This window comes from Mus musculus, chromosome 9 (genome assembly GCF_000001635.26).
Source record: "Mus musculus strain C57BL/6J chromosome 9, GRCm38.p6 C57BL/6J".
Lineage (NCBI taxonomy): Eukaryota > Metazoa > Chordata > Mammalia > Rodentia > Muridae > Mus > Mus musculus.
In genome coordinates, this window is record NC_000075.6 from 92,979,666 (window position 1) to 93,007,428 (window position 27,763).

The 27,763-nt window shown below is 41.1% G+C and overlaps 1 long non-coding RNA gene across 1 annotated transcript; it reads right to left on the reverse strand.

Moving 5' to 3' along the window:
* Positions 1–250: 250 nt before the first annotated feature.
* On the reverse strand, positions 251–26,068 carry 1700034K08Rik (RIKEN cDNA 1700034K08 gene). The gene is made up of 4 exons (NR_040756.1): positions 26,019–26,068; positions 24,140–24,238; positions 1,061–1,188; positions 251–590 (listed from the first exon to the last, which is right to left on the reverse strand). It is a non-coding gene; the product is annotated as an RIKEN cDNA 1700034K08 gene (long non-coding RNA).
* Between the last annotated feature and the right edge of the window lie 1,695 nt (positions 26,069–27,763).

Consider the following 27,763-nt stretch of genomic DNA (forward strand, 5'->3'; position numbering starts at 1 on the left):
CTAAGAGCATCAGATGCTGGTTCCATTGAGTTGATGGTCAGAAAGCAGTGAGGGAATCAATACTCCATTCACTCTCTCCTTTTCACGTAGTCCAGGTAGCCCAGCCAGGCAATGGTTCCACACATACTCATTGTGTGTTGTGCCAATTCAGTTAAACATCTTTGGAAATGTCCCCATAGGTAATGCCCAGAGATGGTCTCCTAGATGATTCTAAATCCACTTAGGTTATCATCAAAGATAAATCACCATTGGTAGAAAGCCCAGACCTGACACTGGGATTTTATTAAGTTATCTTAGGATGTTAGGAAGTTGCTTTTTATAAGTGGTGGAGAATACTTTCTGCATTTGATTTCTTTATACTTATTTTTTTTTTCAGACAGGCTGTTGTAGATTTTCCTTGGTAACCTTGTTGGCTATCATGAGCATAGCTTGGTGATCAATTGTCACCCTCTCAGTGTGTCTCCAGGCCCTCCATGGTAGGAACACAGCTTGGCGTCAGCTGGCAGGGTATGGCAGGGTCCTCAGTCTCCTGAAGTTCAGCTGTAGGAAGCACTGTTGGCTATAGGAACTCCCGAGAATTTCAGTGATGCCTGTGAAAAAGTGTAACATAAAAAAACAAAAAACAAAAAAACAAAAACAAAAAACTAGGCCTTTAGGCCCAGGCTTTAGAATTGTGACTTTTGTGACTCAATGCTCCAAGACATGCTAATCATAAAACAGATAGTGACATTCCTCCACCTACCCGCTTCCTGGGTTCAGGGAGTGTTTGTTCAAAAGAAGGTCACCCTGACTGTTGCTGGAACCCACTATGCAAATGTGCTATTATTAGAGGCTCATAGAAACTATCTTGAGAAATAACCGCACAATTACCAGGTATTTTTCCTTGTGACTTCCACTCCCTCGACACTGTTAACTGGTATTTTTGGTATTTTCCAACATTGCCCTCCCCACCCCCTTGAGTTGTATTTTTTTTCCTTTAAATATCCCCTTTCCCAGCTACTCTGGGTCCACACAATCCTCTACCCCTGCGTGGTGTATGACTGTGGGCCCCAGAGTGCACCTGGAATAAAAAGGTCCTCTTGCGATTTGCATCAAGGCCATTTCTTGTGAGTGATTTGGGGTGTCGCCTCTTTTGAGTCAGAACGTGAGGTAGTCCTCACTTTGTGGGTCTTTCATCTGGCTTATGTGCTGAAAAAGAATATTAGCAAAGTTCAATACCTCATAGAGAGACTCCATCATCTCTATCCCCTTTCCCTCTTCAAAACAGCAATGTTGGGTGGGTATGAATTAGTTATTCTTGTATAACCCATAATCACATTCCATCAGCTACCCCATTTCCTCATCTTGAGACACTGCCATGGGCCATTGCACATCCGCAGAGGATTCCTTGGGGTGAAGGGGGAGTGGGGCTTCGATCTCATTTGCTGTATCCACTCTACCGTTTGAAGGTCTGACAGGCTCCATCTTGGCATTCTATCTGGTTGCTGCCTGTGTTGCATCACTGTGCTACTGACTGCACTTGTCTGAGAAAGAACTCTTCAGCCCAGCAAGCTTTCTTATAGAGAGAAATGGGCATGGTGTAGTTGGAGGTTGCATCATAACTGCCCATTTGCAAGGAATACAGTCACTTTTTCCTGCACACTTCTCTCCACATGTGTAGTGGATGGGCCTGATGCTGCTTTGCTACATCCATTCCAGTAGTGACACGGGCAACAGGCCCCAAATACCTGGGCGTTGTCCCAAGGCGAAAAGTTCAGGGAAACTTAATCTCTTTGAACCGTGGCATCTTGTATAACGAATGCTCCAATGTCCTTGCTTTAGTTGGTAAATGGATCTGTGTGCTTTCCCTTAATAATTGCTTTATTATAAGTGCCTCTAAGGATTGAATTTTTGACATATAGCTAAGTTAGATTTTTCACTAGACCTAGACAGTCAGTGTTGAGCCAACCCTGGGCATGGATAGTAGAGTCACTGCCCTACACAGGAATTTACCATTATCTAGGAAGAAGGAAGGTTGTGGTCTAGGAAGGAACCAGAGTAGATACTTAGAACTATAGATAGCTGAGTTACACCGATACACAGGAATTTACAATGGCCTAGGGGGAAAAGTAGACTATACAATAGACTAGAATAGGAACTATGGCAAGGGCACGAAGCCCTTGCACCTGGCTTCTAAGATTAAGCTGCTTTTGATCCCAGATGTTAACATTGAATTTTATCCCAGCTGGTTCCTGCCAATCCTTCCTGCTTGCATTCCTCTGTTTTGTGTAAGAATCTGGTAACCTCATTGTACCTTGCTGATATGTCACCTAACTTCCCTATTTTCTTCTGTATAAAAAGTTTGATGCTCGATTTGACAAATTACATTCAGATCCACACTCCCTTGTATCGAGTCTGTTTGTCACCCCTCCTTCTCGCTGACTCTTCACCCACCTGCAACCAGAAATCCGTTCTGCACAGATAGGAGACCCAAAAGAGGTTAGTCTGTGGCACTGCTTGTATTCTAATGCTAATACTGGCTCCTCAAGAGGTGGTTGTCACAGATGAGCAGACCATCATGTATTCAAGTGATGTCATGTGAACCTACTCCCCAATTTAACTGGTCAATAAAAGGCTAGAGCTTGTGATTGAGCAGAGGAAGAAACCTTGAGAGAGGAGCAGGTAGAGAGAGAAGGAGTGGAAGATGATGATGGAGGAGGAGGAAGCCGAAGTGGACCAAAATAGTATGGAGAGGAGAAGCAGCAAGTAACAAGAGACCTTATAACTAGTAAATAAGTTAGTGCAGTCCTAAATCTGCCCAATCTAGCCATATGCTTATAATTAAAATATCTGGATTGTGTGTGTGTTTTATTATTAGGATTATAAAATCCAGCAAGAATTTGGCATCCAGTGTGGGGCTTAGAACTGAAGGAACCTGAGATGAAAGTCCCTACCCCACAATATAAACAAACAACTAACAACTAGATCTGTGCTCTAAAGCTACAGCAAGATGGGAATGCTGAGGAGGGTCTAAGGCATCTACAGAGAGCTGAGAAGCACCCTCTCCACTGCACATGCCCCAAGCAAGCTGCATTGACTGAAGGCAGCACCCAAGCCATAAACTGGGACATAAGTTGATGCTAATGCCTCAACACAGTAGGGGTTCTTGGAGCCAGTGTGAAGGACCAAGGACCCTGAAGTATGGCTGCCCAAGATGCAGCCTTCACAACTGAGGATCAACAGCTAAAAGAAAAACAAACAAACAAAAAGGGCATCTAAACTTCCAAAGCTTTCTAACAGGCACAGCAGGGTGGCTAACCTGGGCATCTCTTCCCCTCCCACCCTGGGAGCAAGCCTCCCCGTGCTCACTTTCCCATATCCTCATGTTTAAACAGGACAGCCAGACCCCATACCGACTTCCCAACTGCTTGCACTGCAGGCTGCCTGAGATCGGTGTACATGCTGACTGAGGTCCCCTTTAGCTGGTCTCCTTCTAAGACTTCAGGTAAAGGCTGCACTGCGGTGTAGTCCACTGAACTAAGCATCCTATATCACCTCAACACTGAGCAGTTCCTTCATTTTCATTTCAACCATATTTTATCCCTCCTTACTCTTCAATTCTTCCCTAAGTTTACAAGGAAAGGACTATGTAACATAGGCCTCATCTGTATTTCCATTTTCCTTAGCTATCAATTTCCAACCACAAGAAGTGACAGATATTTCCTGTATCTCATCCGGTTCTTTTCCAATTTGTCTGTCATGTCAGAGGCTAACATGAAGGATGTTACCATAATGCCTATTTTCTTGGTAGTTCTTGTCTTGAATGGAGAGACTACCTAACCTTTGCTCCATATGTCACCACCCATTACAACTCTCAGCAAGGCTTCCTTAAAGTATTTGTCCATACTTGCTATTTTTTTTCCATCAAGAGGGCAAGCCACCACATGAAGCACAGGGTGATACTGGCATTTTGCTCCCACATTTCTTCTAGCCTGATAGCTTAGCCTCTGCTGCATGTATGATCTCCCATAGGAGAGGCAATTCAACTGTTATTACACTAGGCAGGCTTGGCACTCCATGTTACTTGAAAGACCCAGATCAAGCAGCTTGCCTCCATGGAATCCCCACTTGCTTAGCTTTTTGTCTTAGCACACATAAGAGGGTCAACACAACTGCTGTTCTCACAACTCGTCTTCATTTTATTGGTTTCCTATTGAGGCTGCAAGAGTCACATTACTTTACTTAGGGTGTGGGAATCCACATCTATTCACTCTAGACACGGCAAACAGCAGGTGATGAAAATCCAGTCTTGGGAACCAATGATTTAATTAGAATACTCACAAGAACATGGGTAAAGTTACAGAAGCACAAGTGGCCTCCAAACAGCTACATCATAGAAAAGGCCTCCCCAGCATGACCGATAGTCACCTGAAAGCTGCATAATCCAGATGTTTCCCCAGGGATTATATGAAGCTGCAAGCTACGTGAATGAGTGGGTATAGCCTCATGTGAGGTCTTTTCAAGTGTGACAGTCACTTTTGCTCTCATTTTAAGATGGTATTAGCCATCTTGTTGCCATGCCAAGAGGACAGTGTCCATTGAAGAAGCCTGTCCTGGTTAATTTTGTCAGTTGACACAAGCTAAAGTCATTTGGGAAAAGTGAAACTGTTGAACCTTGCTACTTAAGGTCACAATCTACTATGTCCAGATAGCTCCTCTGAGCATGGCACAAAAATGAAGGACTCCCTATTCTTAGAGGGACTTCCTCTTCTCTGCCTGATAAGGGGAGCCCAACCCCCAATCTTCTACCTGAGAAATGTCACATAGTCCTTACCAAACCTACAAGTTCAACTTTTCTTTCTAGGTAAAACATGCCCAACAAGTCCCTGGGATTCCTGGAAAGCCTCACCATACAAACGGGGCATCTACAGTACTTTAAACTCCAGCCAATGATTTCATTCACCCCTGAAAACTCCTTCCCACTCTCCAAGGTGGATATATAGCCCTTGGTCATCCCTAATTAAGTGTATGCATACAAACCCATCCTGAGAAAAGGTATGAAAATAGGCTAAGATCCTCTAAGGGAGCTGTTTCATTAAAATCCTCAACAGCTAGAGTAGGATCCCACAGATCCTACTCATCCTTCCAGCCTGGTGTACTGGACACCCTGAGGGAGGAAACAGAGGATGAGGAACTATAAATGGTCCTGAACTGGCATACCACAGGAAACTCAGCTGAAAAATAACTGCTCCCACCTGATTGTCATATAGCCAATGTGAAGTGTTTTCTTCATTAATAATTGATGTGAGCCGGGCATGATGGTGCATGCCTTTAATCCCAGCACTTGGGAGGCAGAGGCAGAGGCAGGCAGATTTCTGAGTTTGAGGCCAGCCTGGTTTACAAAGTGAGTTCCAGGACAGCCATGGTTATACAGACAAACCCTGTCTCAGAAAAACAAAAATTGATGTGAAAGGGAACAGTGGTCATGAGTTATAAAAGAAAGTAGGATGAGTAAGCCAAGAGGAGCAAGGCAGTAAGCAGCATTCATCCATGGTCTGCTTCAGTTCCTGCCTTCAGGTTCCTGCCTTGAGTCCCTGCCTTGACTAACTTAAGTAATGGAGTATGTTCCAGAATCAGAATTGTAAGATGAAATGAATTTGTTTTTTTCCACGTTGCTTTTGGTAGCGGAATTTATCACAGCATTCAAGACCTGTCTAAGACATGGCCTGAGAGATGGCTTAAGGTCCATTGTTCCTTGTAAACTGAGTAAGCTTCTATCATATGTCTTAGCAACTCACCTCTCACACTATGACTGCAGTCAACCAAAGTTAATTAATTTGGATTCCATAAGAAATAATTTGTGTTCTCTGTTTCCTTGGCTTTCTATGCTTTTAGTTGCAATTGTGTCTACATTTACATATAGCACAACAACAGAGTTAATGCATGCTCAGAATTCATAGTTTACATGACTGGAAAAATATTCAGGATGTGACATATATCCTGCTTACTTAGATGGTCATTCTGTGTTGTAAATGCTCTCCAGACTGGGTGTCTCCATCAGTAAATAAGGAGAACATGGAGCTACTGGGCAGAGCTCAAACTCTAAGCATTATAATCCATCTAGCATCCATGGGAAGGGAGGACTGGCTGTGTAGCTGCTGTATCTCTCCATTTTCTGCCCTCTCTCCCACCTCATGGGCTTCTCTTCATGCTTGACAAACCCGTCTGCCACCATCATCCAGAATGTACAGTATAAGCTTGCTAGTGGCTATTTTTAACAAGTATACATTACATGCACATTGCATGCTTTACATTAGAAATCTGTGAGGAAGAGGGATAAATAATAGAAATAATACTCTGTGTATTACTCTGTAGAATTTTATGTATTAAAGAAAAATCTTATAAAACCAAGCTAAAGCTTAAAATGTATTGTAGAATAGTTTTTAAAACTCATGCAGGAGAATATTTAAAAGAAAACAATTGTAAAATATTACCCAGTCCAATTTTTTGAATAATGTAAAAGGAGACAAAAGACTTTTCAATTCCTGTAGAAAGCTCATAATTAAAAAAAAATTCTTTTAGTGTTATTGTATTATTTATTGGGTGTAATTATAAGGTGGAACACCACAAAAGGGAATTTTTGAAATGTACTTCTTACAGAATGAGATTCCTATTTATTTTCCAAATTCAAAGATTGATTTTTTTTAATTGAATTAAGAAAATATTCAGTCCTTTGATGGTGTTTGTGAGATTTATAGAATTAAAAACTTGTATATAACACACAAAGTTCTACCCACAGCCGAGGAAACCACCCCCTTGACTTTAGTATTCCACCAATCACATGAGGGCTTCACATATCTGAGGACAGGATTTTTCTTAGCAATATTAACTTTTATCCTCAGTGTTGGTGAAAGACAACAACAAATTGGAAATCTGGTAGGGATTCCTTTTCCTTTCCTGACAGCTACTCACAAACCCTTTGACATTAGGTCTTGACCTTCCCTCCTGACCCCCCTTGCCCCACTCTCTTCTTCCACTCCAACCTTTCTATCCTTTTAAAGGCTATTGTCTAAGGATACTCTACCTGCACTCAAACCTTCCCACAGGAAGCCCTGCAAGCCCTTCCTTCAACCCTAACAAATTTGGAGATGATCTTCTCAAAGAAGAGGACAGGCAGATGGATTGCACACATGTGAAAAACCCCATAAGTATCTTTTTACTATGGTAAACTGTTTCTCTGCATGGGTAGAAGTTTTCTCTCCTATAGCTGAGACTCCAAATGTAATCTCTTCCCACTTGACAAATGTTATTTTGCCAAAATTTCTCCCTAGAGTCATACAGTTGGGTAATGGCTCAGCATTCATTCATTCCCAAAGTTAGTTTTGAGGAGTACAGTGGCACCCCATATCCCCTACCACACCCAATACTTAAGAAAAGAGCAATGGACTTATTAAGACCCAGAATGAAAACTGTCTTGTGAACATCTTTTTTAGACTCAACTCATTCTTCCAGCCCTAATTTGCATTCAAGCCATGCCCTGACCCCCTTTTTCCTTAATTTCTGAGTTCATGTATTGCCTTCCTTTTGGGGTGTGTGTGGGGATTTACCTTCCCTGTACCAAGCCCTATCCCATGCCCACTTATTTTCTCTCATTCTCTCAAAGCAGGTTCTCAGGGAACATGCTGATACTGTCTACCCTCAGACCTCTACTGACCTTTCAACCAGAATTTTTAAGATAAAGATTTTTTCACATACCTTAACTTTCCCTTCCACATATTGTCTCTATCTCACCAGATTTACACTCAGATATGATCCAGGAATCAATCTTGGTCCTGCAACTACTCAAACACTAGCTCCCCTTCCCCTGGTGGTCCTGCAAAACCAAAGGACACTCAATTTGTTGGCTGGTGAAAAGGGAGGCAATGGCCTCTTCCTGAATGAAGATTGTTGATATTATATATATATACATATATATATATATATATATATATATATATATATATATATACACATATACATATTCCTAAGATACAATATATACATATGTATACATGCATATATGTATACATATATGTGTATATATATGTATTTATGCATATAGGTATATATGAAAAATGCATATATATGTGTGTGTGTGGGTCTCCTTGCCCTTGTGGAACAATGACTGATATGGTTCACAAGGACAAAGGGAGCAGAAACATCAAACAGGTTTCTGAGAAACCCTCTGAGTACATATGGTGAATGCCCACACTGGGACCAGCTGTTTGTAAGCAGATCACCTTTACTTATGGTGATTGGAGGCTTATAAAGTTTTGGGAGACAGAGGGTAGGGACATGCAGGATGGGCAAAGTTTATTGGCTGAGGGCTTAGAGTAACTGGAATGCCTCATTAGCATAGGAAAACATTTCAGGAATCTCAGGTGCTGGGTAAACAGGTTTTGTCAGGAGAAAGGACATTGGTCCTATAATCTAATTGAGGCTATGTGACATTCTTCAGGTAGAGGATTGTATGCCGGATGAGTTGGGGGGCAGGGGAAGACAGGCTTAGAATTCCCTAGACAAAATCAGAGCTGGAAAACTGTACTGAGTTCTTGTCTATTGTGTTGAGCCCAGAACCTATCAGGTCATGGTGAACCTTAATTACCAGAATTTTCATATATATATATATATATATATATATATATATATATATCTGCTGAGGTTTGATCTTTTGCTATGTATTGTAATGCTAAATCCTGGCCCCCAAGGCCTGGTTGCTGCCAGGGACAAGAGAATCTATATGTAGAACCAAGTGATGCTATGTGATTTTGCTTCTCAAGTTATCCCTGATTGATGAAGAAATATGTCTATAGCTTATAGCTGGGCAGATTTGACATAGGGGGTTTGGAGTTCCAGAGCTTGTGGTCTTAAGAGAAGCATGAGAGAAGGAGAGAAGTTGGAGAGAGCAGAAGATGCCATGGCATAAGAGTCTTCAAAACATAGCCATGAGGGCTGGCCAATTGGAGTTAATAGCAGCCCAGATGGAACATAATAAGTTATAACTCAGGGTTATTTGTAGGGAAGTATACATAACAGCATAAAGAGTAGATATCTACCTAGCCCTAGTACTGAATAATTTTATTATAAATATAATAGTTGTGTGTGTTTGTTTGTGTGTTTGTTTTTGGAGACAGGGTTTCTCTGTGTAGCCCTGGCTATCCTGGAACTCACTCTGTAGACCAGGCCTTGAACTCAGAAATCCACCTGTCTTTGCCTCCCAGGTGCTGGGATTAAAGGCTTGTACCACCACTGCCCCCTGGCTTGTTGTATGTCTTTTATCTGGGAACTGAAAGATCAAAGGCAGGGTAGAAAACCCGCATTGAATTTAAATAATTTCTTCAACATTACCCTATAATATAGAAAAATTGTCCCTACCAGATATCATGTGCTAGTAAATAAAAGTCCCATATACTAATAATGGATTATCTCTTTTTAAGTTTTGGCCAGTGGGGTTTCTTGATTCTAAAACGTTATAGTCTATTGCTCTTGTTCTTGCTTACGTTCCAGAACATACCAGTAAGTAATTATTGCCAAAACCTTGAGTCTTAAAACATGGAGAAACCAAACTGGTATTTACCCGGAAGCTTCATCTCTACTGCTAGCTCTCATAGAGATGGAAGGTGCTGGGCACACAACTGGAATAGAAAAGTAGCCAGCAGTCTTACCCAATTGTGAACCCTGAGAACTACCATAGTGACAATGCTGGAAAGAATCCATTGGTACGAATTACCCCAAAACTGGAGGAATACCCAAACACTTTAGATTAGATTTCAGTCTCACTCTTTGAGATTGATCACAGACTTGGCAGTTTTCCCCCCAAGGTATAGGAATTACTGTAGAAGATTGCAAAGCCAGAAGCTATTAGTAACTACCATGAAACAATATTTTCCAGATAACATAAAGAATTCTCAGATTAAAAAAAAATGGCATTTATTGTGATTTGGGCAGTATTTTTAGAGTTGCATCCATCTGTCTAAACTCAACAAACTGCATAATTTATATGTACGTGTTTCACCATTTTTCAATTATAACTCAATAAAATCAATTTACAAAGTAGAAAAAAAAGTAGTTGCACACACTAAAATCTGTATAATCCAAAGCCTGATAAAAGTCCCAGTGTAAAGCATGAAAGTTAGGTATAATATACCATTACTAGCTCAACAGTTATTGGACATTGATAGGTGCTTGTGAGGGGTGAATCAATTATTTTTAAGAGTCTGACCTCTGGTAGGTAAACCACATTCCAAGACAAGTAACACAGCCAATAATATTTGGGCAACACAAATTGAACTCAAGGTGTTGAAAAAAAATACAGGAAGTTGAATTGGTAGGGAGATTGGATGGACTTGATGTTGTTGGTAGAGGAAAGAGAATATGCCTAAAATACATTGTATAGATTCTCAAAGAATTTATAGTAGTTATTATTTTAAAATATCTAGAAATGTAAATGATAGTTATTTGCTTTTTAAAAATTTAAAAAGTCTTACTGATTTCTTTGGTAAGTCTCACATCATATATGCCAATCCCACCTATTTCTCTATCACTCTATATCTACCCTCTGTCTTTGCAACCTCTCCACAAAAGAAAATGAAAAGCAAAACTAAAAACTGATTAACCAAACAAAATAAATGGTAGAAAACATCTTATTGCAGAAGCTGTATTGTACCAAAGTGTGTCCCACAGTGCACCCTTTTGTTCACACATATTTATTTGCAAATGTACGTTGCAATGAATCATTGGTCTGATTCAAGTCCTCTGAGTGCCTGCTACACCATTAGTCCTGGATTTTCAACAGGACTCCTCCTCTTGGCTATCTTTTCCCTGCCTCGTGTCATTGTGATCCTGTAGTTTTGGATCTGAAGGATGGGCCTGTTCACATGCCCCAGCAGTTCACAGAGGAGAGCAGGTCTGGCCCTTGGTAGGAGAATTGGTCAGTCTGTCAGCCCCCAGGACAAGTTCTCCAGTATAGCCCCAGCTAGCTTACCAAGTGATTCCAGGGGTATGGTCATCTCTCCTTCTCCATTGCTCTCCAGCCTGCTCACTAGTACCCACACCACCTGAAGTGGAAACTTAAGGGTTCTTTGGAAAGTCGGTTGGATGGTGTTTTGATGGGGCAAACACACATGAAGGAGTATTTCCTTCAAGTGGACACAGGTGAAAGGCTAAGCAGACTTGGGAAGGAAAATTTCATTAAAGTGGACACAGATGTGAAAGGCTAAGGCCCACTAGTGAGAGAACGTTTTGCTGAAGCAGACACAGGGGAGAGGATGTGCTAAAGCAAGCACGTGAAAGGACACATGATGAAAGATTCTTTTCTAACGACACACTTGTATGCTAAGTGGCATGGCAACAGAGAAGCATTCCTTATAATTATTAAAATTGTTACAAAGTAGGAGTTTATACCATAAGGAACTAAATAATCTCTAAGAAAATATCAACAATTTCATGAATCATCCAGGTAAGTTAATGCTTTAAGAAAAAGCTTTAGATAAGATGAAAGCAAACTATACCTCCTAATAAAATGGAATGGTAGCTATCACCTTTGATGTTGATGAAATCATCTAGATTTCTTGGAATGAAGGAGAAAAAAAATGCCAAATTGACCTGAGAACAAAATGTAAAAATGCATCCAGAATCTACATGAGGTACCAAATACAAAATGTAAAGTATGTATGACCTTTTGTATCACAGCCTGTGTGATGTTGTCAGAATCATTTATTTTAATGGTGACTCCATATTAAAGTAGACTAAGCACCTTTTACCCTGTTAGTTAACGTGACTGTCCTTAGGGTGTACGGTTCATAATTCTTGGATGTTGCCCTCAAGGAATTCTCTCTTGTAGTTAGTTCACATACAAACAAATGCAATTCCTGCTGAAAAGAACATGATAAATCCCTTACATATGCTATAGTGACAGAGCTGTGGTTAATTGTGTTAACTCTTCCCAGTGACTGGAAGGAAGGTCAGGTGAAGCCCAGGAAGCCCAGATTTCTGCTGAAACCCATGAATGATGAGATGTAAAGATCTTGTAAGTATTCTGGTTTAAAGATGCTGACCTAGCTTGATTATTCTGCCAAAACTTCCATGTACTTTCATAGGATACTTTACTAGGTAGATGGATTTATGAAAAAATGATGATAAAAGAATATTTCATAGTTCATATATTTCATATAATGATGTCAATATCACGTAAGGTAGAGGTAGCTACTCAGATTTCAGGAGTACCTGTAATAGCCTGTCTGATGACTCGCTTCTTCCATTCTGATAATATGCCTTTAAAAACAATGTCCTTTAGGGTTCAATGGACCGTGAAATAGTCTCTGCAAAAGCCCCCCTGGTGCCAGCACCGAGACAAACATTCATTCTGGCTGTCAGCTGTAAGAACCGGGAAGAAATGAAGCACATTTATTATGTACTGATATATTCTGACTAGATAATCCTTTTTTAGTTAGAGGCACCGTAAAAGAAAAGTGCAGATTACAGTTGGCAAACTAGTAAAAAGTAGAATTCAGTTCAGCTGCACCAATTTTACTTCCAATTTCACAGCTGGATAGTCTTCTTTATAAACTGCTATTTAAAAGTTTGGCTGGCAATGAATACACTATTAAATAAACAATTTATAGTATCATAAAGTCAGATGAAGGGATGGACTTCCACGTAAGTTTTTCATATTTTCAAAATGTGATAATTCTGCTCCATGTTCAGTAGTTTAATTAAGAAACTAATAAGGATCGCCACTGGCATTTGCATGAAAATGCTATTAGAGTTAAAATTCTATAAACCATTTTACTTTAGGCAATGTGAAGTGGCCACTTTTTGTGCTTCAAACTGTGAAAAATGAATTCTAAGTAGTGAAGTTCTATATTATGGAATGCAAAATAAAATAAGTGAATTAATTGCTCTGTAGCTATAATCATTAAAAATAGGGACAAACATTTTTAGAGGAAATCAGGAAGAACTGTCTGAATGTTTCCAGCAAAGCAAAGCAACAAGTTGACTCAATGGCAGTCTTTCCAGAGAAAGACGCCCACACTCACTTGCACTTTGTATCAATGAAAACATCCCAGAATTTCTCTAAATGGTTATGTTTTAAGATGGAAGCTTCCTTCTTCTTCCATAAGTTAACCACTACCTCATCTTTTCCCATGACAGGAAGCCCCTTAGAATTTCACACTGTGGTGACTGTTTTCTATTCAAGAGTGGGAAAGCAGGGCTTAGATGGGTCTCAGAGTATTCTAATCTTAGGCTGTTTATGTCTGTTCTGTAGCTCTTTCCTTGTAATCCAGACATTCCCTGCTGTATGAAGGAGGGAGCTTTGGGGGGCTCAGGAAGCCGATAGAATGTACAGGACCCACAATGGCCACACCAAGTCATTTTTTTCCATTGTATAGCTTCTGGTGAGTTATGCATGCTCCAGTCTATTGAAAGACCCACAACATGAGGACTCCCCCACATTCTGACTCAGGAGAGTTGACGACACTCCAATCACTCATGAGAAATTGTCTTGATGCAAACTGCAAGAGGACTTTTATTCCAAGAGTGCTCTGGGACCCACAGTCGTACACCATGAAGGGGTAAAGGACTGTGGGCCCCGAGTAGATGGGACAGGGGGGATTTAAAGGAAGAAACCACAACTCAAGGGGTGGGGAAGACGTTGTTGGAAAATAACAAAAATACCAGTTAAGAGTCAAGAGGAAGTCACAAGTCACAAGGAACTCAAGACAGTTTCTATGAGCCTCTAACAATAGCACATTTGCATAGTGGGTTCCATGAAAGGTCAGGGTGGGTCAGGGTGACTTTCTTTGAACAAACACTCACTGAACCCAGGAAGCAGGTGGGTGGAGGAATGTTGCTATCTGCTTTATGATTAGCATACCTTGGAGCCTTGAGTCACAAAGATCACATTCTCAAGCCTGGGCCTAAAGGCCTAGTTTTTATATTTCACTTTTTCATTATCTCCACATGCAGAACCTGAGACTGGCTCTGATTAAATTTGGTAGATTATAAAACAAACAAACAAACAAACAAACAAACAAGACATGAATGTAGAAAGAAATTTTAATAGGCAAAGGACAGCAGCCTTTCAGAAGGGTGAGGCAGTGAGTTTGACCAGAATGTATTACATACATGTGTAAAGTTGTCAAAGAAGAATTTTCTTTTAAACGATAGCGATACTGAAAAAAGAAGCAGGTGATGGGACCAAAATGAAAGTTTTAAACTACATTTGTTTTGCCAGAAGCAGTATGGGAAAGTGACACCATTGTTCAAACATTCAACCAAGGAGTTAGTGTAGCATACAAACAGAATGACTAAATGTTTTCCCTGAAAGCCAAGGAGACATTTTGCTAGCCAAGAGCAACAAAATCAATATTACTTGCTCAAGACTTCCATTTCAAGATGGTAGAGGGTAGATAAGATATATGTTGAAAATTTCACCTTGCTCAGAACAGACTAATGTAGTTTGACTACAAAATATCCCTCAGCAGTTCACGTTATAAAGAGTTGATCTACTCCATCCACTCCAGTTGTGACTCACGTGACAGGCCTAGAAACCTGGACACAGTCCCAAGGTGAAAAGTTCATGAAAACTTAGATTCCTGAAACCGTAGCATCCTGTATAACAAATACTCCAATAATGTCCTTCCATCCGTGAACGGATCTGTGTGCTTTCCCTCAGTATTGTTTTATTATATAGTGTCTCCAAGCAATGACTTGCCAAATATGTAAGCAAAATTGAACTTTGCTTCCTGGCCTTCACCAATGCCCTAGGTAGTCCTTGAGCTGACCCTGGGCCTGGAATTCAGTAAGAATGTTGCCTATTCAGTGACATTCAGAATTGCCTCAAATATTGTAAGAGAGATAGTGAAAGAAATCAGGCATTACTATCTACTACGTAGAGTTAGAAATCTCAGGGCAAGCTTAGCAAAATAAGTTTAGAGTTCTTATTATAGTTATGTATGGCAGACTACATTACTTATTAGTAGAAAGTCCCCCACACATAATCACTTATAATAATAGCCATTACTCCCATATGCAAGAATTTATAATGACCAAGGAAGAAAGAAGGTTGTGATCTAAGAAGGAACTAGAGTAAATATTTAGAACTATAGATAGTGGAGTTACACCCATACACAGGAATTTACACTGGCCTAGAGGGAAGGTGGACTATAATAGACTAGAATTGGAACTATGGTAAGGGCATGAAGCCCTTGCCCTGGCTTCTAAGATTAAGATGAACTTAGGTGGGGCTGGTTTCGATCCCAGTTGTTACCATTGATTTTTATCACAGTTGGTTCCTGTTATCTTTTTGTAGGCATTCCTCTGTTTTGTGTAAAGGTCACTTATAAGACTGGTGCTCGATTTGAGACAAATTACATCCACATACAGCACTCCCTTGTGTCCGTGTCTGTTTGTCACCCTCTCTGCGCCAACTCCTTGCTCACTTGTAACCAGAACCTCTGATTTCTTCTGCGGATTGAGGGAGGCCAACTGAGGCCGGTTTGTGGCATTGATCCCCAGACCAATCTATTACAGTAGATTCTGGAAGCCTTCAGGAGGTAGCCTAGGTGTAGGAAATAGGTCTTTGGGATCATGACTTTAAAGGTTATACTGGTCCTCACTCTCCTCCCTGATTTCTGTTTTCTTTGCACCACTAAGTAAGCAGCCTCCTCCTCCACACATTTCATCCATGATGTTCTTTCTAACAATAGTCTCAGAAATGGGAGGCCAAAAATAATTTTTCTTCACTTTTGATGTCTATTACAGGTATTTTTGGTGACAATTTTGAACAAGTACTTACTGTACAAGTACAAAGGCATCACAGAATTTCAGACACTACTCAAGGCTGAATACAAAATGAGTGGAAATAGTCTCACCTCGGGGAGGAAGGGAAGAGGAAGAGGAAGAAGAATTTCTCTAGGCAGTAGTTTCACTGTAGAGCTTTTCACCAAGGAGATCATAATTTGACCCTTCCCTTGTCATTACCAGGAAGGAGAGAAACACACAGAGGGTGGGGAAAGAAGAGAGATGGGTGAAAAAGAGAAAAAGAGAGAGAAGATACATGCCTCAGAGCTATATATTTCTTAATTTAGACCCTACCTGTGAATTGCCTATTATACCATGCATTCCCTTACTTATGAGGTTAAGTCCTCCATAATCTAATAGCATCAAGCCCCACCTCGGAGCCCCTGCTGCTGAGCTGCTGCTTCGTGGCTATCCAGCCACTGAACTTCTTGGTTCCCATGAAAGACTGAAGAGACAAAAGTAACACATTCAGCTCCTCAAGTTCTTGAATAGCTCTTCAGATTTATGTAGCCATACAAATCTTACAGTCTCCAAATTCTGCTTTCTTTTTTAAAAGTCTCTATATCTCTATCTTCCTGTAGCATTTTTTACCACCTTCCTTCTCAGTTTAACTGTATCTTACCTCAATATGCATGTGCCTGTGTTTGTGCATGCACACACACACACACACACACACACACACACTCAAAGCACACACACCTACCAACACACATCTACCAACTTATCAGTCACTGGGACTGCTTCGGTGTAATGGTGCCCTTGTTTTCTCTGCTTGGCATTTGTCCTTAGAGATGATTCCCCCCAGACAGTTTGTTTTCTTCTCAGCATGTGCCATTCATACACTGTTTAGGGATCAAAATAATTCTGGCAAGCAGACACTGACTAATGACTATAGTACACACCAGCTGGAGTTAATGTCACATGGTTAAAACCTATTTTTACTTGGTATTTCTGTGTTTTGATGAAAGCATTTTTCCTTATTAATGCAATCTAAGACTTCGTTTTCTGTTCAGTATTTTCCCAACATATAATTTCACTGAACTCAGTTTCACAAATACCAGGGTGTGTAAAAACAAATAAACAAAATGACTCATTAACATTCCCCTCAAACAGACTTTCAGTACTAATTTTTACCATTTAATCAATGCACCATGATCACTTTCATTTCTTTTTCAAGAAAGATGTCAAATCACTTCTGCAATGTTTCTAGCCTCCCATTTCTTGTCTCTGAGTAACAACTGTACTCTTAGGTTTCTGATTGGATCATCTTTCAAGCCTCCTACCAAAGCACTACTTGATTATCTTTCTTGAGGGATAGATTTAAATAATAGCTAAGTACTTAAAAGTCTGATTTCTTTCTCTTGTTAATGTTGTATTCAAAGTATTCCAACTCCTATGATCTATTTTGAAATATTTGATTATTAGGCACAATTATCTTTCTGTGCTATAGGATATTAGATGTTTTTCTTCCCACTCAACCTCACTGTTGTAGCAATTAGCCACTCTGACCCCAGCTCTGTGTCCGCTACATCTGTGCCAGGCATTAGAAACCACCGATCTGATTTTTACTTATGTGAGATGAACTTTAGTTTGCATATTTAATGGAGACCACATGCTGTTCATCTCTCTAGGGCAACCTTTTTCACTTGGAAAAATATGCCCCAGGTTTTTCTACATTGTGGCAAGTAAAAAAGCCCTGATATTTTTTTTGTTTGTTTTTGTTTGTTTGTTTGTTAGTACCAGAAAAACAATTCCATTGTATACCTATACCACATTGCTTTAATTTCTTAATTCATTGTCGACACTTAGACTCATTCCATGAATCTTAGCTACTGTTAGATCATGTGACCCCTGCTTTAAGAGTAATGCTGCTCCCCAAGAGCTTAGTAAGTAAGTAATAAAACACACAGATTTAAGTATGGGTAGAGTTGTTAAGGCTAACAAGCCCAAGACAAAGGATTTCTCCTTGCCTCCTATGAAGTCCTGGTCCTCACCGACAGCAGGGTGAGCAGAATTCTGTAAATCAAAGTTCCCCCTCCTCTTCTACCTCTGGTTTTAAATTGTAAACATAACTCCCTAAATGCCTCCAAGTCCACACACCACCAAATCACATATTCTCTATATTAAAGCCATATGAACTTAGAGAACCTGCTCACTCATTTCTGAAAGTTACATGAGCAAGTATGCTCTTCTGTTTCCCAGGTTTCTCACTTCCCCTCTAGAGCAACTCAAAGTAAGGTCTGTATCACACTGGTCAATGTGAATAAAGAATCTGCTTCATGTGAATTTAGCATTAGCCCTGTCTACTGAATCACCTTTCTCACTGCTTCTCTGACAGCTATGTGTGTAATGTTGGAATAAACGTGTCAACCTCTCTCCAACACACAGATTTCAGTCCTTTTAGACACATCTTATACTAGCACTGTTGGTTCATGCTTTAGCTCCACTTTTATTTTCTTGAGCAATGATTAGTGTTCTTAGTAATGGCTATATTAGTTTACATACCCACTATTAACATAAGCACTCCCTTTTACATATCCTTGTCATTTATTGTTGTTTTGTTAAAAGCCATTGTAGCTGGGGTAAGATCATGCAATACGTTAGTTTAGATGTACATTTCTTTGTTGACTAATGATGGTGAACATTTTTATATACTTATAGGCTATATGTATATTTTCCTTTCAAAAGTGTTCATTCATATCATTTGGTCATTGTAAATCACTTCCTTGGTCTCTTTTTTCTTTCTTTGGTTGTTGAATTCACTCATAATTTGGAAATCAATCTTTTGTTGGATTTGCAAATACTTCCTCCCTTTCTGCTGTTCTTCTTACTCTGTTTAACATTTCTGGTGTGATGCCTTTTAATTTGATGAATTCCATTAATGTGTTTTTGTAAGCCATCTGTCCAGATAGCTCATGCTAGGCTTCTTTATATTTTATGAAGTCTGTGGTTTGATTTAGGCAGGATATTGACTTGAGAGATTCCATTTTGCAAGTAGCTTTTAACTCCAGTGTGAGAGTGGAGGGTGACTGCACCCCTGGACAGACAAGGAACTGACTCCATTACCACCCACACAGCACAAGCTGATAAATGTCTATCCCTGGTAGGAGAGAAAGATGCCATACTGTACAATTATTGAGGTAAACTTAGACTACATGAGCACCAGTGTGTACTAGTATCTTATCAAGTAAGCCAAGCTCAAGAAGTTTTTGGAGATGCAAGATCCAGGAAAAGATATAACAACTCCTCTTGTACAAAAGTGATGGACACCTTACCACAAGGGTAAGGCCCCACCCTAATCTATTATGAGACTCCTGGTGTATTAATTGAGAACTAACACATAGAAAATCCCCTTAGGCCTTTCTTAGGCCTCTGCTCAGCTCAGTCTCCTACTGTTAACAGGAACCACTCTACTCCCAAATGTGCTCACATATCTAGTTTTAAAATATACCTTTTTGTGTGTGCTCCAACCTGCTTCTGCTTTTTCATATCTGTGGTTAACTACATCTTTGCTCTCAAACCTGACTGTTCTCCAGCCTGATCGATCTACATCTGTGGCTTCCTCACTAGGTTGGCTCCTTAGTGACACAGAGTCTACTCATAGTTCTCTAGAACCATGTGATGGTTTGTATATACTAAACCCAGGGAGTAACACTATTTGGAGGTGTAGCCTTGTTGGAGTAGGTGTGTCACTGTGGGTATGGGCTTTAAGACCTTCATCCTAGCTGCTTGGGAGCCAGTCTTCCTGCAGCCTTCAGATAAAAATGTAGAACTCTCAACTCCTCCTGCACCATGCCTACCTGGTTACTGCCATGCTTCTTCCTTGATGATAATGGATGGAAATTCTGACCATGTAAGCCAGCCCAAATAAAATGTTGACCTTATAAGTGTTGCCTTGGTCATGGTGTCTGTTCACAGTAATACAAACCCTAACAAAGACAACACACTTCTGATATGTACTGGACTCTGCAGTAACCTCCTTAATTTGTATTCATTGTGCATTCCACATTTATGCATACGTGGATATGTGAGCTTTATTTTTATTTTATTTATTTATTTATTTATTTATTTATTTATTTATTTATTTATTTATTTTTCGAGACAGGGTTTCTCTGTGTAGCCCTGGCTGTCCTGGAACTCACTTTGTAGACCAGGCTGGCATCGAACTCAGAAATCCACCTGCCTCTGCCTCCAAAGTGCTAGGATTAAAGGCGTGTGCCACCACCGCCTGGCTATGTGAGCTTTATTTATGCTGTGTGGTATGTGAGTTAATATTAGCAATTAAGGTCAGAATAAATTCGGTGGCGCATGCCTTTAATCCCAGCACTTGGGAGGCAGAGGCAGGCGGATTTCTGAGTTCGAGACCAGTCTGGTCTACAAAGTGAGTTCCAGGACAGCCAGGGCTTTACAGAAAAACCCTGTCTCAAAAAAACCAAAAACCAAAACCAAAACAAACAAACAAACAAACAAAAAAACCCAAACCAACCAACCAACCAAACAAATGAACAAACAAAAACAAAAACAAAAAACACAAACAAACAAACAAAAAATGATCAGAATAAATGACTTACATTTGCCTTGATCAGGTTATCAAAAAGTAGGATTATCTGGCATAATGCTGCCATAAAAACAGCTGAACCTCATAAATTTATTAATATTGAACATATTTGTGGAAAAGCAAGCACAAATGTGTTCATCTGTGTTTCTCATATAGTGTCATCATGAAGCCTTCTCCACGTATTGTTGGAAGTAAAATCTAAGGTTCAGTGACTACAGTTACACCATACAAAGAATGTCTGGACAGTATGAGACTAAACTGGCTTTTGCGTTTGTAGAGTTGTGTGTTGCCTTGCTGAAGCAGCAAGCCCAAGAAACAAGGCTTTTCTCCTAACACAATAGCTTTTGTTACTGGTTCAGGGTTTGACCTGATAATTTTTAAAGACTGGTTAGCTTTTTGTTTGTTTGTTTTTTCCAAGAAACAGAGTTTTCAGGTTTTTTTTCCAATTTTTTATTAGATATTTTCTTCATTTACATTTCAAATGCTATCCTGAAAGTCCCCTATACCCTCCCCCTGCCCTGCTCCTCTACCCACCTATTCCCACTTCATGGCCCTGGTGTTCCCCTGTATTGGGGCATATAAAGTTTGCAAGACCAAGGGGCCTCTCTTCCCAATGATGGCTGACTAGGCCATCTTCTGCTATACATGCAGCTAGAGTCATGAGCTCTGGAGGTACTGGTTAGTTCATATTGTTGTTCCACCTATAGGGTTGCAGATCCCTTCAGCTCCTTGGGTACTTTCTCTAGCTCCTCCATTGGGGGCCCTGTGTTCCATCCAATGGTTAGTTTTAAAAGAACCAGTTCATAAGAAATGAAGGGGTCAGCCCTTCTGAACCAACTAATTCCCTGAGTGGGGCAGGGCCTCTGCATAGATAATGTTTGACAAAGGCCCAAAGAGACAAATAGCCTTATGAAGGTTACATTCCTGTGATTACTATTTTGAAAGAAATACTTGAGTTACTTGTAATTATCTTTTCTGTTCCCCCTCATTATTACACCAGGAAATCTTTAAATTTCAACAAAGTTACCTGTCAATTGTCTCTACTAAGAGCTGGTGGCTGTACACGTTGCAGTGAGTTGTTTAGTTAATGCTGTTTCTCCATGTCTCTGTACTAATTCTGAACATAGCAGACTAGGCAACACTCCACTAGACTACTGTCTCATTGTGCTGGCTAGTTCTTGTCACGTTTACAGAAACTAGAATCATTTTGGAAAAGGAGATACGAGAAAAGGCTCCTCCATCTGATTTGTGGCAAGCCACAAGAGTGTTTCCATGATTAATTAAGAAGGCTGGAGGGCCCAGCCACTGTGGGTCATGTCACTCCTTGTCAGATGGTCCTGAGTTGTACAAGAAAGCAGACTAAGAAAGCCATGGGATTCAAGCAAGTAAGCCACACGTCCAAGGCCTCTGCATTAGTTCTTCCTTTAGGATTCTGTCTTGGATGCTTATCCTGACTTTACTTAGTGATGTACTACAACTGTAAGGTAAAGTAAACCTCTTCTTCTGCAAGCTGGTTTTGGCTAGTGTCTTATCATAGCAATAGAAAAGCAAAATAGAATGCCAACTACTGCATCTATGGTTGTTAAAGTAGATATCATTATTTATTTCCATTTCCATTTCCAAATCCATTGTTCAATAGAAAGTGTTGTGGTAATTCTCCAACCCAAATATGCCCTGGCAATGAAAACATAACTAAATTAATATGAATGCATGCTGTGCGCCTAGATTGGGCAGATCTACCACTAAACAACCATCTTCCCCATCTATGAGACCCCTTAGAACTTGCAGTTTCTCCAGGCCACGTGCTCAGCTTTCCTTCTTCCTCCTCCTTCTTACTTCTCTCTCTCTCACTCCCACTTTCCCAACTTTCAGCTCTACCTTCCCACTCTCTGCCCAATCACTGGCTCTAGCCTTTATTTTACAAATTGGTTTACAGGAAATCACCTGAGTGCTGACTCATTCCTTGTTCAGAAACCCCTCTCAGAAGAATGGAATTAGCATCAAATTACAAATAGCCACACAGCTATCAGCAACAGAATAGTAAGGCTTTATCGATTCCTGGAGTTTTGACTTTTTAAAGAGAGCCCTGTGACTTTGGTAAAGGTCCTATCTGGAGTTGAATCATTAAGGATGAGGGTAGAATACTGTCCTTCCAACATCATATAAAATCTACATGTTTTTAGCCAAACTTATGTCCAATTCTAGTCTATTCTCCCAAGCCATATCACTGGGGAGACTGAGTTGTTCAGCAGCCTTCTGATAGCATTGTGGCTATACTTAACAGAACATTGTTATTGAAGAAGATACAGTTGATCCAATTTATATTTCTATTAGTCATACACCACCAAAACAAATTCTACTCAAAACCAGGTACTATTTTGATCTGGGCTTTGAATTAATTCAGGCCCCTAAGAAGCACTGTGTCACATATGTAAATATGGACATCAAACGAGCTTTCAAGAGTGTAGAGCCTTCTTGTAGAAGGGGTCTTGAGATGGAATAAAAAAGTCTAAAAATCATAGTGAAAGTGATAGCCAATTATACTAAACTGTAAGTCTGTCTCCAAACAACTGTTAAGGCATTAAATAGGAGTCCTCCATTATATCAACAGATGTATGTTTGCAGGAATAACAACTTTGGCTTGTTAGTCATTTGCTCAAAACTGTAGCTATACCCAATTATATTGTCCAGAGGAGGAATTCACTCATCCCACCTAGAGGTGCACCAGGATATGGGGTCTCTGTGGCCCCCAGAGATGGTTGTTTGTTTTATGTTTTTGACTGGAGCATCAGTAGTGATGAAGTTCACCAGTACTCATTGCCATAGTTCGTTTGGTCTTGGAAAAGACCAAAAGCTTGAATAAGCTTGAATGGCTCCCTTGAAAGATCGAAGTGAAAACCTCCTTTGTTATAAGATTTGATAGCATTTTTCTCTCATATGGGAGGAGCTCTTTCTCTTTGGGATTTGGGAAACTGTTAATTATTTGTTTTTCCTCTTTAAGGGAGGTAAATGTGGGATCCTCTGCATGGAACATATAGGTCCTTTCAAAGCCTCATCTGCTAGTGTTTCCTTGGCCACCACAGAATGTCCTTTCTGCTATCCTGTACAATGGACTAACTATTTTTTCTTCAGGTAACACTAACTCATCTAAAAGTGCTTAGATGGTTATCTCCTTAGGTACCAGGTCTTGGCCTTCCCTATAGTGATACTCAGCTCTGTCCAGAGGTTCCTGAACATGTGGAGCACTCTAAAGATGTATTTGGAGTCAGTAGTGACAGTCCTTCCTTCCCTTTCAGGTATTTTGAAATTTGTTTGAGAGTGAATAATTTGCAGGTCTGTCCTGACCAATTGTTAGGTACTCTGTTCAATTCTGGGATGACTAGAATTTCTCCTGGAAGAAGAGGCAGAGAAAAGAGATTGTGTTGGTCTCTTTTACACTGTTCAATTACACTTAGTCAGGGCATGGAGGAGGATAAACTGCTTTGATGTGTTCCTAGAAGGTCAATGGGGAAATTTCAATAATCCTGTTTGTCAAAAGCTTTTGTACGAGGTTAATAAAAAGAGGGAAAGAGGAGCAAAGGGCAGTTGGAATAAAGGAGGCAGCCAAAGGGAGCAAGGAAGAGAGCTGAGTGGTTAGGCCAGAGCTGGAGGCTTGCTGAAGGGCAGTGACCCTGTCTTTTAGCCTCTGCGCACCACCTCTTATTAGATTTAACTTATTGTTAAAGAAGCAGCATTGTTCAGTCAGAAACACACAGATACCTCTATGTGCAGTCACCAGGAGATGAATCAGCAGTGGTTCTTGGGCACAGCAGCAGCTAGGGAGTCTGTCCAGTCTTGGTAGTAGCAGTCCATCTACTACTAAGAAGGAAGTAGTAACATCTTTGAAGTTATCTGGTCATAATTTAGAATATAGAATTAACTGGGGAAAGTTAATGGCAGGTGGAGACTCTCATATCTATCCTGTCAGGACCCTTAGGATTGCTAGGGGGAGTAAATGTACAGTCACGCATGTCCTGGTGGAGGTCAGGCACATATGCCAGGCATATCCTGGTGATCAAGATTGGGATACACGTATCAGGAAACAGAAGGAGATTATAGGGGACAGGAATGTCAAGCTGCTCTTTAAGAGGTTGTAAAGGGATAGCATGTGTATGAAGCACAGGATACTTCCAGGGCTAAACATCAGTGTCAGGGAACAGGCATTTGGAGGAGTTATGAGTGTGAATTGGACAAGGAGAAGTAGGGGTCAAGAAAAGAGGAAGTTTTAGAGTGGGGAACTTTCAGGCCTTAGGTAGGGAAATGAGGATAGGGACATTTTCCTGGCAGTAGCTGGATCTTGTTTAGGTTTCTGATTCTGACTAAGAGAGGGTAGCCTGTTGTCTGCCATTAGAGTAGAGAGCATGATAATATAAACATGTCTCCAGGTCAGGTTAACAACTGGGAGATGTGAAGGAACTTCTTGAAGTGAAATGATCTTTGGGAAAGCAGCATAATTTGGATTCTATTTGGGCCAGGTCAGACATGGAAAAAGCAAAATGTTTTCAAGGTGTTCCTTTGAGCTGGGATAGCTCCCTTCTGGGGAGAATAATCTGGACCTCATAAAAGGAGAGAGACCACAACAGGGATTTGAGGGGAGGGGGCATGTTGATGAGATGAGGGCAAGAGGGAAGGGTTTAGAATGGAGGTGCACCTGAAGGGATAAAGGTATGTGAGCATAGAGAGGGGACAGTGGAGCACACAGGAAGCTTTCCTGTTCCAGTGACTGATGGGGGTCCTTCAGGAAACAGCAGCTGATGTGTTTATTAAAAGATAAAAAGAGGAGGGCTATATTTTGGTGGATTGTAGTGAGGTGTGGGGGAAGAGGGTGCCTCAACAGACCCATGCTAAGTCATCCGTTTCCCCCCTGAGGGAACAGCCACACTCTGCCTACAGAGCAGAGCTTATTCAGGGCATGGGAATGGGATTTGAGAGGGTGGGGGAGAGGTGGAGGGAGAGGTGGAGGGGGGAGGGAGGGGGAGGGAAACGGGGAGGGAGAGGGAGGGGGAGGAGGAGGGAGAGGAAGAAGGGGAGGGGGAGGGAGAGGTCAGCCTGGCCATGAACATGTGGAGAGAGATGTGGGAAGGGAATTGGGACAGAGCCAGAGCAGGAAGGCAAGAGCAAGAGAGAGAGAGAGAGAGAGAGAGAGAGAGAGAGAGAGAGAGAGAGAGAGAGAGAGAGAGAGAAAGAAAGAGAGAGAGAGAGGAGGGGGCAAGCAGCCCCTTTTATAGTGAGTCAGGCATACCTGGCTGTTGCCAGGTAACTGTGGGCAGAGCTTTGACAAAATGCTAGCAGCAACACCAGGCTGGAACACTGAGAGTTGAGAGGCTGCCATGCTGATGTGGTGGGAGAGGAAAGGTGGGTCTTTGAAGGGAGGAAGGCAGAGAAGCCTCTTCAAGATCAGAATGACACACAGAAGGATGGGGATGAACATAGAAGGAACTTCCTGCCACTTGCCAGTTTACATTCTCATGTTATCAATAATTGCCTTTTGAATTTGTACCATTATCAGGCCATTAAGATTTATACACTGACCAGGCAGTGTTATGAAAGAAAGCATTTTGCCCTTGAGATACATTAAGAGAAGCTGGACAAATGGTACCTTGAGTTGGAAATTGTGTTAACATCAGAGACTGGCTTTAAGGTCCCTCCAAGTCTGTTGCCACGGCAACCACCATACATTCCCAGAATTCACTTCACCTGCCTGCTGCCTTACCTGTACCAGGGAGTACATGTGATTACATCACAGCTCAAATAAAAGGCAGAAACCCCTGATTCCTTGCCATTTCTTCTTCGCCACAACCCTTTGCCCTCTTCTCTTCCCTTCCCTGCTTTCCCCCAATAAACCCTCTTCTCGTGGAGCTGTGTTGTCCTGATGAGATCTGTCTGAAAACGAGCTGCCTTTCTAACACAACAGGTTGAGAGTGTTTTTGACAATTCAGAAACTTGTTGGGCTACTTGCCTGCCTCACTGGTGGGGTGCCTAAGCACATGGGCAAGCCACTCAGGGGAAACAGAACACAGCCCATGATAGGGGTACCAGGCCCAGAATCCACTTTGGTTCCAACTGAGTGCAAGATTAAGGAGGGCTGGAAGAAGGATGGAGATATAGGCTTTAGGCTTGGCTCTTACAATGAAGGACTCTCCCTTCCCCCCACGGCAATCCTTGATGAAGAAGGAGGTCCTTGCTTGTCCAAAGTGCATTATTTAATGGCTAATGTGAATGTATTCATCTTACTCATTGTGAACCAGGGATTAAATACCTTTTGTTGGAAGGAATGCCTGGGAAGAGATGCTCATTGGCTAAATACCTGGGACCTATCTAGATACCTCATTAACATGGAGAAATCCAGAAATCCAGGTTTTTATGCTAAGTGACTGACTGTCATGGTCCTCTCAGTAGGGTGTCATGGTAACATGTTCCAGATCAGGTAGTTTGTCAGGTGAATGTCCTCATGACTGCCATTCTCAATTCTGAGATTTCCCAGGGTTTAGGTTGCTGACTCTTACCAATTCTTCTGTTTGGTGGCATTGTCCACTTGCCCTACACCATGGTGCCCAGAGAGTTCTAAAGGTTTCACATAGCCTTGTCTCTCAGGATTTTAGATACCCTACTCCTGAGATACCCTCTCCTGAGAGATCAGAGACAGCCTATACCCAGCTGAGTCTGGGCAGTTGTTCAGGGACAGGACAACATGGTGCTTTGGGGAGACTGAAAGTTCACTGACTATGAAGAGTGGTCTAGTGTTGATGGAGAATACAGTAACTAGCAAGAAGCCTCATCAGAAAGACAGGTGTAAGTGGGATAGAGAAGAAGAGGGGTAGAAAGAGAGAGAAAATTACCAGCAGGGTCATTGGCTATACCCTGTAGGTGGAAGAGTAAAAGTTCCCAGTATCCAGGTCTTAGCATGAGTGAGCAGTTGGTGCTCACTGCTTCCTGAGTTAAAGGAGGGTCTCTACTCTGAGCACCTGTCTTCCCACAGAGACCAAAATAAGGAAAGAAGGATGGGGAGGCTGTTTGACTCTGAGACTTGTTTGTTTAGGAATAGATTTCCTAAACAGTCTCAATAGACAAAGAGTGAGAGTGAACTAGGGTTTTTATCAGGGCTCCGCAGGGAGATTATTCAAAGGTGATGTGGTCTCAAACATGCAGGCAATGAGGATAATGACTGAGCTTAGACTTTTAGAAGTGCTATTAATGGTGTTGTCTTCAGGAACCTGGCTTTGGGAAATTGAAATAGTTAGTCAAGGGAGGGGCTGCTGTTCTGGCTAGAACATAAGATGAGGAGGCTAGTCAGTCTGGAATGAGATTGTCTGTGAGCTGTGCTTTTCCCTTAGCCACACTGAA